Source organism: Etheostoma spectabile, chromosome 24 (genome assembly GCF_008692095.1).
Source record: "Etheostoma spectabile isolate EspeVRDwgs_2016 chromosome 24, UIUC_Espe_1.0, whole genome shotgun sequence".
Lineage (NCBI taxonomy): Eukaryota > Metazoa > Chordata > Actinopteri > Perciformes > Percidae > Etheostoma > Etheostoma spectabile.
The window spans coordinates 5,223,722-5,235,108 of NC_045756.1; the positions used below are offsets into that span (position 1 = coordinate 5,223,722).

At 39.3% G+C, this 11,387-nt stretch overlaps 2 long non-coding RNA genes across 2 annotated transcripts in view; one reads left to right on the forward strand and one right to left on the reverse strand.

The window, feature by feature from the left end:
• Window positions 1-5,988, reverse strand: part of LOC116674119 (uncharacterized) — a 14,149-nt gene extending 8,161 nt beyond the window's left edge. Inside the window, exons 1-2 of the long non-coding RNA XR_004327983.1 lie at window positions 5,978-5,988; window positions 4,149-4,151 (exon numbers count right to left, since the gene is read on the reverse strand). This is a non-coding gene — a long non-coding RNA (uncharacterized LOC116674119). The remainder of the gene's footprint in view (window positions 1-4,148; window positions 4,152-5,977) is intronic.
• LOC116674118 (uncharacterized) lies at window positions 2,443-8,298 on the forward strand. The gene is made up of 3 exons (XR_004327982.1): window positions 2,443-2,551; window positions 6,310-6,312; window positions 8,287-8,298. It is a non-coding gene; the product is annotated as an uncharacterized LOC116674118 (long non-coding RNA).
• Window positions 8,299-11,387: the final 3,089 nt, after the last annotated feature.

An 11,387-nucleotide genomic window follows, 5' to 3' on the forward strand; every position in this document is an offset into this window, starting at 1 on the left:
TTCTGTGGTAACCTAAATAATTACATGCCCTGTTCTCCCAGAGTGATTAATTATATCTGCGGAAAGGGATTTCTTATTTTAGAGCCCTCAACAGACAATGGCTGGTGGAGGGAAAGACAAGAAAAAAAGAAATAGAAGACAAAATACAAGGAGGCCCTTATCAAACCTTTCTTGACAGATTCAGGCTGTATGCGAGACTTGCAGAGTAATATCTTTAGCTTTCTGGTCAGTTTTCAAAAGCTGCACTGAGGACATGAAGGATTTAAAAGTGAATCAATGTTTCACATTGGGCATAATTCACTATATTTGATGATGTTGACAGGATATTTGGAGGAATGTTATAGCGTTGAATATAGCATTTGGGATGGATTATTAGTACTTCTCATGCCCATTACATCGCATCATTTCTTCATTTTCGTTATCTGCGTGTTCCAGACTGGCCTTCCCGGAAGGTTTGCAAACATATATGTCTCATTTGGCTGGGAGGGCATTCCCTTCTGGCTCACTCTATGCCATGTGATTTTCCACATTGGGAAGCTGCATTTAAATTTGCTGTGATGCAGCTGAACATGGAATTGGCAGCTTGGGGTTTGGAGGTTGTGGAAGGATGAGAAGCATGGACCAAACCTCTTAAGACTGAATCCTCATTGGCTTACTATGTTTCCCATATGGGAAACCCAGATTTGGATCCAGGCTTTGTGAACAGTGCTCACTTTAACCTCCATTTATACAGACGAGAATGGAAGTGAGCAGAATAGAAAATGTTTTCAACAATGTCTGTCCAGATGGGACAAAACTGAACAGAATTAGTCTTTTTGACAGAGTAGGTGAACAGGTGAAGTCTAAAATGTTAATGTTAAATTTCTTCAAAATATATACAAAATGACTCATTCTGCTCAATTACACTCTACTTAGCTGCAACCTGCAAGTAGAGCCCCAGTCATTTATTTTGTACACTGCACATCTTGTTTTACTCTTTTTAAAATATAGAAGGGTGAAGTCGTGATTTAATATATTCCAATATATTATGTAGAATTCATTCAGAGTCATTCTCGTTCATCAAGGCAATGGAAGGGGAGGTAGGAAAGTGAGTGCAGATCACTGTACAATGGCACCAGGCATATATCTGCATCCTCTGGCTCTGCACTGATCTGCCTGGCAAAGGTAGGTTTAGCACCAGCTCTCGTCGGCTTTCCTAAATGGCACATAATCTCCGCTCTTAACCTTTTTGTGGCCCATTATGTTGTGAATCTGTCAGAGGGTCTGTAACTTTCTCCACCCAAGTCTTTTGCAGTGTTGCCGGGTCTCTCTAGCGTGCCAAAGTTGCTCATGGTACAGAAACAATAGAAAGATTCCCTTCCTGCCCAGTGGGCCATTCTGGCTCAAAGAAGGCTTACTTTACTCTTTTTGTAGGCAAGGGGATGCTTATGCTAAGCATTCAGCAAAGCATGGGCCAATGTCTAGCTTGAGGTAACACATCTTTACAAAATGTTCCACCAAATTTATTTAATTGGTTGCTTTTGATACAAAAAGACATCATCAAGATATACTTTTATGCACTCTCCTCATCCCTGTAGGTTGTCAGTGTACCTTACAACGCACCAGGAAATTGCCACTTTCGATAAAAATGTCATGCTAACCTCTGAGGTGTCGTCTTTGTTCTCAAAGGCTACATTATTGCACTTCTGAGCAGTTGCTCAATTTTGCCATAGCTCAGACTCTGAGGAAGACATTTTGTGGTTGCTTTTCTGAGGCACACAAGGTACATCTGTCACAATCGTGAAACCTCAGAGGTTGAAATTACATTCACATGAAATCTTCCCATTATTGTGGGGCTGGGAGGTTATTCAGAGAAGTAGCAAAAAAAGAATAGAATACCTCCTCAATGCACTTATTCCTGTGATGTAACTGTTACACATGTGGGGCCAAGTGAGCACCACCTGCATATCTAAATTGCATGTCTTTGGTAAATGCTGGGTCCATTCTAAGATGGTTGCTACCCATTATTTAGATGACCAGAGGTCATCTATAAAACTGTTTTTGGGATCCTTACTAAAGGTGTACGTATGCCCAAAAGACAAAATTGGCGTATGCCATTTCTAAATTGCGTGTACGCCAATCTGTAAGCAATGTTCCCTTAATATAAATCACTGATTACCCACAAGTGTGCGTACGTGAATCAACCTCTTAACCCGCCCTGTAAGCGCCCATTTTTAACGATAAATAGTCAATGCAAACCACCTCATTAATGCTGATCAGTATGTTAATGACCTTGGCAGTTGTTCTTTTGTTATGCTGAATCATGACAACTGGTGAGAATAAAAAAAAAAAAAAAGACGCCAAGGAATTTCTGAAGATTGAATTTTGTCCTGTTCTCGCACAGTGCAGAGAAACCTGCTTCTATAGACTACCTGTCTTAATAATACCTTACAAAACAGCAGGCCGGGATGGACCGGGATGGCACGGTTCCAGCGCGTTGCCCTCTCTACTGGACCCAATTCAGTACATAGATCCAAGAGCTCAGCATTAGGGAATTTCAATCGGCATATTTGTATCCCAATTTGTGATTGTTACCACCTTGCCAGAATCACAGCATCAACAAGTGGTATCTCCCACCCCCCTGCTGCCAGAGATAGACAAACACACTTTTCTTCATGCAGGTTTTGTCATGAACAGTATTAAAGTTTGAACTGATAACATTTGATGATATATGCACAGTAGTAGAAATATATTTAGTTATTTACACTGTGTTGTGCAGTGATCTAATCCTAGGGTAATTGATGCTATCCTATAATCCATGCGTCAGGCTATCTTCTCTCTCTGAGCTCCGAATGGTGAGACACCGCCGATTACATATAAATATAAAGATTTGAGTTGGATTTTACAAGGTGTTTATGGAACAATTATCACTCAGTTCAAGAACATAATAACAGCGCAGGATTTAATGTTCATTATAACGTGGATGATATGGCATGAAAAAATGTGTGTGAGGCATTAATAGCCTACTTGAAAATATTACAAGTAACTGTTCATTCCAAATTTACTTTCTGGAGTCGGACTTCAGTTCACCTTCTCACCATCTGCGTCGCCAATTCCTATTTTATTTCCAAATTGTGCGTGCGCACGGGTCAGAGTTTGCATGGAGGACTGCTTATTCTCCCGTCAATTGTTTTTATAAATCAAAACCTTTACGTGAGAAGTGGAGGACGCACAATTTCAGCCCTGTTTTGTGAGTACGCCACGTTTTATAAATGAGACCCCAGGTCATGTAGAGTGTACACATTGTTTATGCCAATAATTTCCCCTCAAAGCACCATCACTATGCTGCTTTTTTTTCCATCTTTTTGGGATAGATTATTTGTCACTTAGGCCACACTTTTAAATAAATGAAAAGTGCTTTTGATTACCTTGCACTGGCCCTGGCCAAGAATGCTCCATCTGGTCTTTTTATGACAATTAGAAGTTGCATTAGACCTCCTTAACTTTCAAGCATCCCAGGGTCTTTGCTAATAAAAAGCTTTCAACACAAGCCAAATTTGACATTGACAAGTTGTGATTGCAACAACTTTGCAGTTTTGCATTTGCAACTTGTATTGATGGGTCCTGCAATACAATCAATAATATACAGTCCAAACCTAGCCTCATCTGAAGTTTTGTTAATGCTTTTGCATTCCTGTTGGGGTTTTCTTTAGTTTCATGTTTAATGTTTTAGGGTCACTTCCCATGTATCATGTCTTAATAGACTTCCAACTTTTTGTCCGCCCTGCCCTGATGGGTTTCACCTCAGCCCTCATGTCACCCTTCTCTCATTACAGCCCTCATTGCCTTGTGTATTTGGTCTGTGTGCTCCCTTTCTCTGGTGTCAGTTCATTGTCTCTCCCATTGTAATTCTTTTCTTGGGGTGTTGTTTTTCTAAGTGTTTTTGTTTTTCCAATGTGTTGGATTTAGTTTTGGATAGTGTAGTTTCCTGATGCCAGATTGTTATTGCCAGCCTGCTGGACACTTTCCGTTCAAAGCCACTTTTCATTATTTAAATCTCTGAGATCAGTCTGCTGCCACCTCATATTTTCCAGTCTGCATTTTGGGTCCAAACCTGCTATTCCCAAGTCTGTGAGAGTACAAAGTGACCCAAGCCAAAAGGAGCACACAGACTTAATACACAAGGCAATGAGGGTTTTGACAAGAAGCAGGTGACATGAGGGTAGAAACAGGTGAAAATATCAGGCCTACAGGTGAAACACATCAGGGCAGGGCGGACGATCACAAAGGCGGGAAAACACACAAGGCAGAAAGTCCAACAAGATGTCACACATGAGAAGTGATCCACCAAATTAAACAGGAAACTAAACTAATCCCAGGATCACGATACATAAAGCTAATTCATGGAATGTGCTTTTAACACAGTTAATAGTCTTCAAGGCATCAAGAAAAAAATATGTATATGTATGTACGTATATATATATATATATATATATATATATATATATACACACTGTATATATTTGATGAGAAACTAAAACTATGTTTCTAAGCGCTCGACTGCTTATTGATATGCTGGCCACCAATTTGGAAAGGCTCTTCTGGAAATAACTCCAACCAATCATCATTCAATGATGTCTTTTAGTCTCATTCTCGTCATTTATATGTCAGAAGATTGGCGGTACCTTTTCAGGCCCCTGTGATACAAAGAAATTCCAATTTTGGGAAAATTATGCAGTTTCACTGAATTTAATATAAGTGAATATCACTCATTTTGGCTCTTGAGTCCGGGAAATGATAGACTCGGTCCTGAGCAGAAAAGTGAAGGTAGAATGATATGAGACTGTTTCACAAAGATATTCAATCCCTTTTTCAGAATGAAGGGTGATGGGGCTCAAGCAAAAAAAAAAAAATTGAAATGGAGTGTGTAAAAAAGCTCAGGTGTTGGATATAGCAATGGAAAGATAAGGAAATATTATATATACATTTCAATAAAATGGGGCACAGGTTCATGGAAAAGCCTCTAAAGAGGTTCCAAAGAGCTCAAAAAAGTAGTCTGGTAGAAACTGTTCGGCTAATAAAAATGAAACTAGAGATGTTGAAGTGGCTGCTTTTTATTTCACGCAGGTGGGGTTTAATTGACATTAAACCCCAAACTGAGTTGATTCCTTATATTAAGTTAAATGATTGGCCAATATCATCTGTAAATTGTGACAGAGTTGAAATTAAACAGCAATGACAAGAGAAGTATAAGCATTGATGTAACTTCTCAAATATAAGCTGGTATTCAAATAACGGCCAGGTCTCAAATAAAAGCATGAATTGTTATGAATTGTAAGCAGCTTTTGAGTGACACGTCTGAGGAGGAACTCGCATCACAGCAATCTAAATTCATCAACAAATGTGTATTTTTGATTTGGGGGTGAGCTGTCTCTTTTTTGAGCATGTAACCTGCATTTATTTTACACAGAGCAGCAGAGTGTGACACTGATGGATTAGTGCTGTGGAAATGCTGGAAGATGTGGTGTATCTACAACCTATCAACAAATACTACTGATTATTACTGCAGAAAATTCTCCAATGCTGATTTGGTAACTTAGAAAAAGAATAGACCTGAGAAGATTGACCGGATCTCAGGGTTTAAAACATGTCTGAGAGTCAGAATTTTAGGGATGAATGTGTTTCTACTTATCCACACTCGAAGGCTTTGTGATGCAACACCTCAGTCAGCTATATGGAAAACTCAGAGTGAGTCAAACAAGTGTGCAGACTGTGAATCAGACCCTGGAGAATGTTGCAGAATAAATGTGCGAGATAAAACACAGAATTGAAATTTTACAATAACCGAAGGTCAAGCAGGGCAGGCTTTGTTGGCAAAATAAAAAAAGGAGTATCTGAATTTAAAAACTAAACAAAACAAAGTTTTCTTTCATTTTGTGTCTCTCCTCCTCAGCTGATATGACTGAATGAAAAATGTCAGTTGCTCTTGGAACAAAACATAACGTCACCCTGCTGCATGGCATGAATGCTTAATAATCAAAGTTGTATTTTGGTGCCCCATTTAAGGTTTTGAGTGCATTTTCCCCCATAAATGCTAGCGGCCTTGAGATGCCATTGCCGTTAACATTTTGTTAATATCGTCCATCACTTCTGGCATACTGAAAAAAAAAAATCTCAGTTTAGCATGAGAAGTTTTTTCCATGGAAGGACTCTCTCTCACTTTCTCAAAGAAAAGAATTTTTATTTGCCTCTTGCCTTTGAATCCCCCACCAAGGCCTCGAATGCCAAAGGAACACTTTTAATTCATCAGCAGGGGGGAGGACACTGAAGGCTGTTCTGGATCATTGGACAGACAGCAACTGAAGTCTGAAAGACGGAGAGAAAGAGAGAGAGAAAGAGAGAGAGTGAGAAGCGAGAGGCGGAGAAAGGGAGTGACTGGGTAATTTAAAAAGTCTCCCTTATAGAACGAATAAAGGACTTTGCAAACAGTGGAGTAGAAAGACCTCCACCATTTAATTATCAAGTAATTGTAAAGTCCATAACAACAGAGACCTGAAAGCAGGAGACAAGGGAAAAGGGACGGCTCCATGAAAATGTAATTAGCTGAATATCATTTCTCCTCACTCTCAGCCACTGTAGAGTTTAAGGCGACAAAGAAAAAAAATAACACAGTCAGGTTCCTTTCAAGATAAAACTAAACGCAGTGTCACCGTTTAGATCTTCAGTGACTTGGATCAATATGTAATTACCTCTGGGAGGAAGAAACACCTTCTCTACCCATCTTTTCTCTTTAACCCCTCTTTATTTCCAGGGAGAGAAACAAAACAGTACTGATAGAGACTGGCAGTGTCCAAACCAGGACAACATATGTATTTCCATTTTTTTTTCTATTTTAATTAACAAATATCTAAGACACTTTTTAGCATTTTTATTGCTATACTCTCTCCTACTTGCAATAACTGAGCCGGATAACAGTGATGGCCTGCAGGGAAGGTTGAAAAATAAAGTTTGTGAATGTGTGTATGTGTGTGTGTGGGGGGGGGGTTGTAGTTCAAACTATTGGAACAGATGGAGGTGAAGGAGCATGCCTCCACTCTGCTTCAGTAACAACAGTCGCTGCCCTGCAGCACATCACTTATACTCTGACTGCTACCAACAGGTCCCATTCAATGAATAGGACTTGTACTACTGCAGGGCTACATGTTAATATTGTGAAGAAAGGCTTTTCCATCCAATTTTAAATGCTTTAGAGGACATTTAGAACATTTAGGCAGGCTACGACATTTCCTCCTTAGCAAATACAGTAGTAGCACATATGTATGAGCTGCAAAGATTAATTATTAGTTTTCAACTACTACTAACTAATGAATCTGCAACTAGTTTGATAATTGATTAATTGGTTTCGGTTATATTTTTATGAAGAAAAAGTCTAAAATCTCTGTTTCCAGCTTCTTAAATGTGAATGCTTTCTAGCGTTTTCTCTCCTATGACAGTAAAGTGAATATCATTGAGTTGTGGGCAAAACAAGACATCTGAGGACGTCACCTTGGTCTCTGGAGAACTGATCGCCATTTAATTGATCGAAAAAATAATTGAAAGATTAATTGACAAAAAAAACAATCATCATTTCTAGCCCTAATAAAGATAGTGTGTATATATATATATAGCCTGTAATAATGGGCTAGACATAACTTTGAATGATTGATATAAAGATGATTTTTTTAGAAACAGGGTCACATTTAGTATATGTTATGGTAAAAGTTAATTTGGTAGGTCTCCTTGTTCTCCTGGCTCCTTGCGCTGCTCACTCTGCACACCTGTCTGCAATTGGCTCATCAGCTCTGCTGGTGTGCATACCTGCTTCTCATCAGCTCAACCGGCTCGTTAACCACTCTGCCAGACTGTTGCTTCAGTCTTAGTGGTAGTAACAATTCCAAGCCAACCCGTTAATATTCCTAGTGATTCTTTATCTTTCTGTCCCATGATTGTCACCATCTTTTTGCTTGTCTCCCACCATATAGTCTACATATCAACAACGTTTCATTTCCGGGATTGTTCAGATTCCGCCAGATGTCCCTAATTTTCAGCAGGATTTTCAGCAGGATGTCCATTTTTGTGTTGGTGTTCTTTTCTTTCTGAGGACTTTCTGAGGACTATGGTTAACTGCTCCTCAGATCTCTGCAGGGTAAATCCAGACATAAAGCTAGACTATCTGTCCAAGCTGAATTTCCTGTTGCACGACTAAAACAACTTTTGAACATACACATGTCCCCCTTAAACAACTTCCTTCCCAAGCCTATTTTGCAGAGTCATCGTCATTGAGTCCGACGCTAAGCACCGCCCAAGACAATTGCGATTGGTCTAAAGAAATAACAATAAACCAAAACGTGTTTTTCTCCCATCCCGGAATGTTTTGTGGACTAGCCAGACCCTCCTCCGGGACTGTGGGGGTGGGTCCAGCACCAGACTACCCTGCCCACAACCTGCTATTCACCAAGTGACTTGTGCATGCCACAGTTTCATTTCACACTCACGCCATCCCAAGCCTCTAACGCCTCTGTTCTTCCCCGTCACTGAATTGCCATTTCCTTGCCATCAGCCCCTCATCCAGATCCTCCTCTACAATAAAAACTATTTTTTTTACCACCACCCGGTCGGTGTCCTGCATTTGTGTCCCACCTGTGTCCAGAACAATTAAATTTTAAAGCATTTGTGTGCCATATTTTTGTGTTGTTAGATCATTTTATTAACAACTAATCCTACACATTGTAGCACCCATCAGATCAATTTCAACACTGCTGAAACCATGGAAATGTTAGTTGGTTTTTGGTCTTTTGAATACTAGCTTACCAAAGCTTCCCGATTCTGGCCGACGGTCACTGCAAAACCCCCATCAACTCCAACCAGACTTAGAAGTGCAATTTGCATGATCCTTCTTCCTGCCAAATAGCGATCCAGGGGTCATTGTATTTTTCTGCCTCTTTGTCTGAACACACATTGTGTGTGACAGCAAATAGTCAAAACCAGCTACTGGTCTTGGAACGTCATGACAGACCTGTCCTCCACCTAGCTTCCAGAATAAACAGCTGTTCTGTACTGATTGTGTCCGGTCAACAGGGACTGAAAGCTACATACTTTGTCTATAGTGTGTCCAAGATGACCCTCTCCCCAATGGACATGTACTGTCCAGTTTCTAATTCATGTTATTGTTGCTCTCTCTGAGCGAGGGAAAATATAGTGAAGGAGCACAAAGAGAGAGGCTTAATAATGTAAGAATGGATTCGGGGGAATCCCAAATTAATAATAAGAAAGATACTTCCGGTGGCTAGGATAGCTCAGTTGGTAGAACGGGCGCTCATATATAGAAATGTACTCCTCAACGCAGCGGCCGCGGGATTGACTCTGACCTGCGGCCCTTTGCGGCTTGTCATTCCCCCTCTCTCTACTCTTTTATGTCTTCAGTTATCTTGTGAAAATAAAGGCCTAAAAATGTCTCAAAAAATATTAAAATATAAATCAAAGAAAGATACTTGCGGATTTATGAAATTTGGCCATGCAGGGAGAATGTCCATTGATGAGTTGTACTATGGGTAACCCTTTTAACATTGAATCAGTTAGGCTGACTAGTAGCAATTTGGTTTTAAGTAGCAGAAATGATATTTAATCATCTACAATACACATTTCCACTAGAAATAAATTGATCATTGATATCAAGAATTTACCGAAGCCCTCAAAAGCAAGGTAAAAAAATGCAGATTTGGGATATCTCTTATGTAACGAATGCACTTAGGCCTTGACCAACGTTGCCTGACTTTCTTTTTTTCACCTTGCCTTCCATGACTTGCATAGAAGAACAATTGACATTTGACTAGTTATGAATGAGTTGCAGATATCTTTAAATATGAAAAGAAAGTCAAAATTACATTTTGGATGTGTTGGCTTTGAATTCTAGTTTTTCAAAAAGCAATTGTTAATATCTACAGCTCCTGATTAAATGTGGAAAGGGCTTGCAGTAGTTGTACAGTTTTATCCCATAACCCTGACAACACTGATGAAGTTACTTGAAATGAAATCGTTAAGAAATATTGCAGACAGTTATTTACTTTTTCTAGATCAACGCAACTGGGTATATTTTTAATATCATGGATTTGAACATAAGTACTTTTTACCAAACATTACAACCAAAAATTGTTGAACATCTCATTCCAAAACCATTTGTAATTATGTTCCAGTTCATTGTCTGTAGCCCCTAATTCTTTGGTATATGTTACCATTTCCCTTTTTTCCCGGTTTTAGCTGAAAGTCACATTTTAACTGACTTGATTGGAGGGTTATTTAGATCACCTGTTGCACACAGGTTGTGGGTACTGGCTCCTGACTAAGAATTGATAGCCAATTAGAGTGTGCCAACACCCTTTCTATAGGGCAAAAGAGAGGTGGGTTACTGTGAACATCATTAACCGTGCCAACACAGGTGTTTGACCCAATGTGGTTCACATTTCTCCACTGCAATAAAGGCTTTAAGTGCCCAAAAAACTACTTTACAATAATCCACTAATGTAATATTCAATACAGAGACCCTGTAAGGTAATCTAAAAGAGAGACATTCTGCGTGCAGAATGTGTTTGATAGTTTTGTACATTTTGCTAACATTGTATTTATTACAAAAAGTAGCCATGTATAAGTATTCTGTTGCAGGTAAAAGTTCTGCAACGTATTACTAAAGTAAAGAATTTTAGCAGTTCTTTCCAACATTGGCCTTCCACACCAGGCTGGAAACAATGTGTTTAAGTTGGAAGCCCAACAGGAAATAATATTAAATAAACAAATATAAATAAATAATAACTATGTGGAATCAACGTGTACTGGGTGACTTTAATATTTTACACAAAAATAAAAGCTTCCTTTGTGACACATTTCCGTTTGCGTCAAATAAGGTTATTTTTTTTTCCTGCAGTTTCTGTGCTATAAATAATGCACATATTTTGTCAGCATTGTTTGGAAGCATCAGAGGGGTCTCCCCTTCTCTTCCACTCTCACACACACATTTGATCTGTTTCCCCTCCGCGTGTCAAATAAAATGACATTCCAATGCTCAACATGAACCATAATCTCCCTTAAGATCTTCTTCTGAATAATTCAAGTTGTTGTTGATTTATGAGGCACATTACTCTTTTATTTTTATGGTGAGTCACGCTTGAGAAGTGAGACTGTGGAGGCATGCGAGTGAATGAAAGAATGACTTTATGCTAATGGTATCTCTTGTGTGGGGGAGGCTTGTGGCGACCTCACAATCACTTGGAAACGACACAAGCATAATTCACAAAAAAAACCACAACACTGTTTTGTCAACCAGCCATATCACTGATGTCACCATTAAAATGACTAGCTAAGCCATTGTTTGCTGT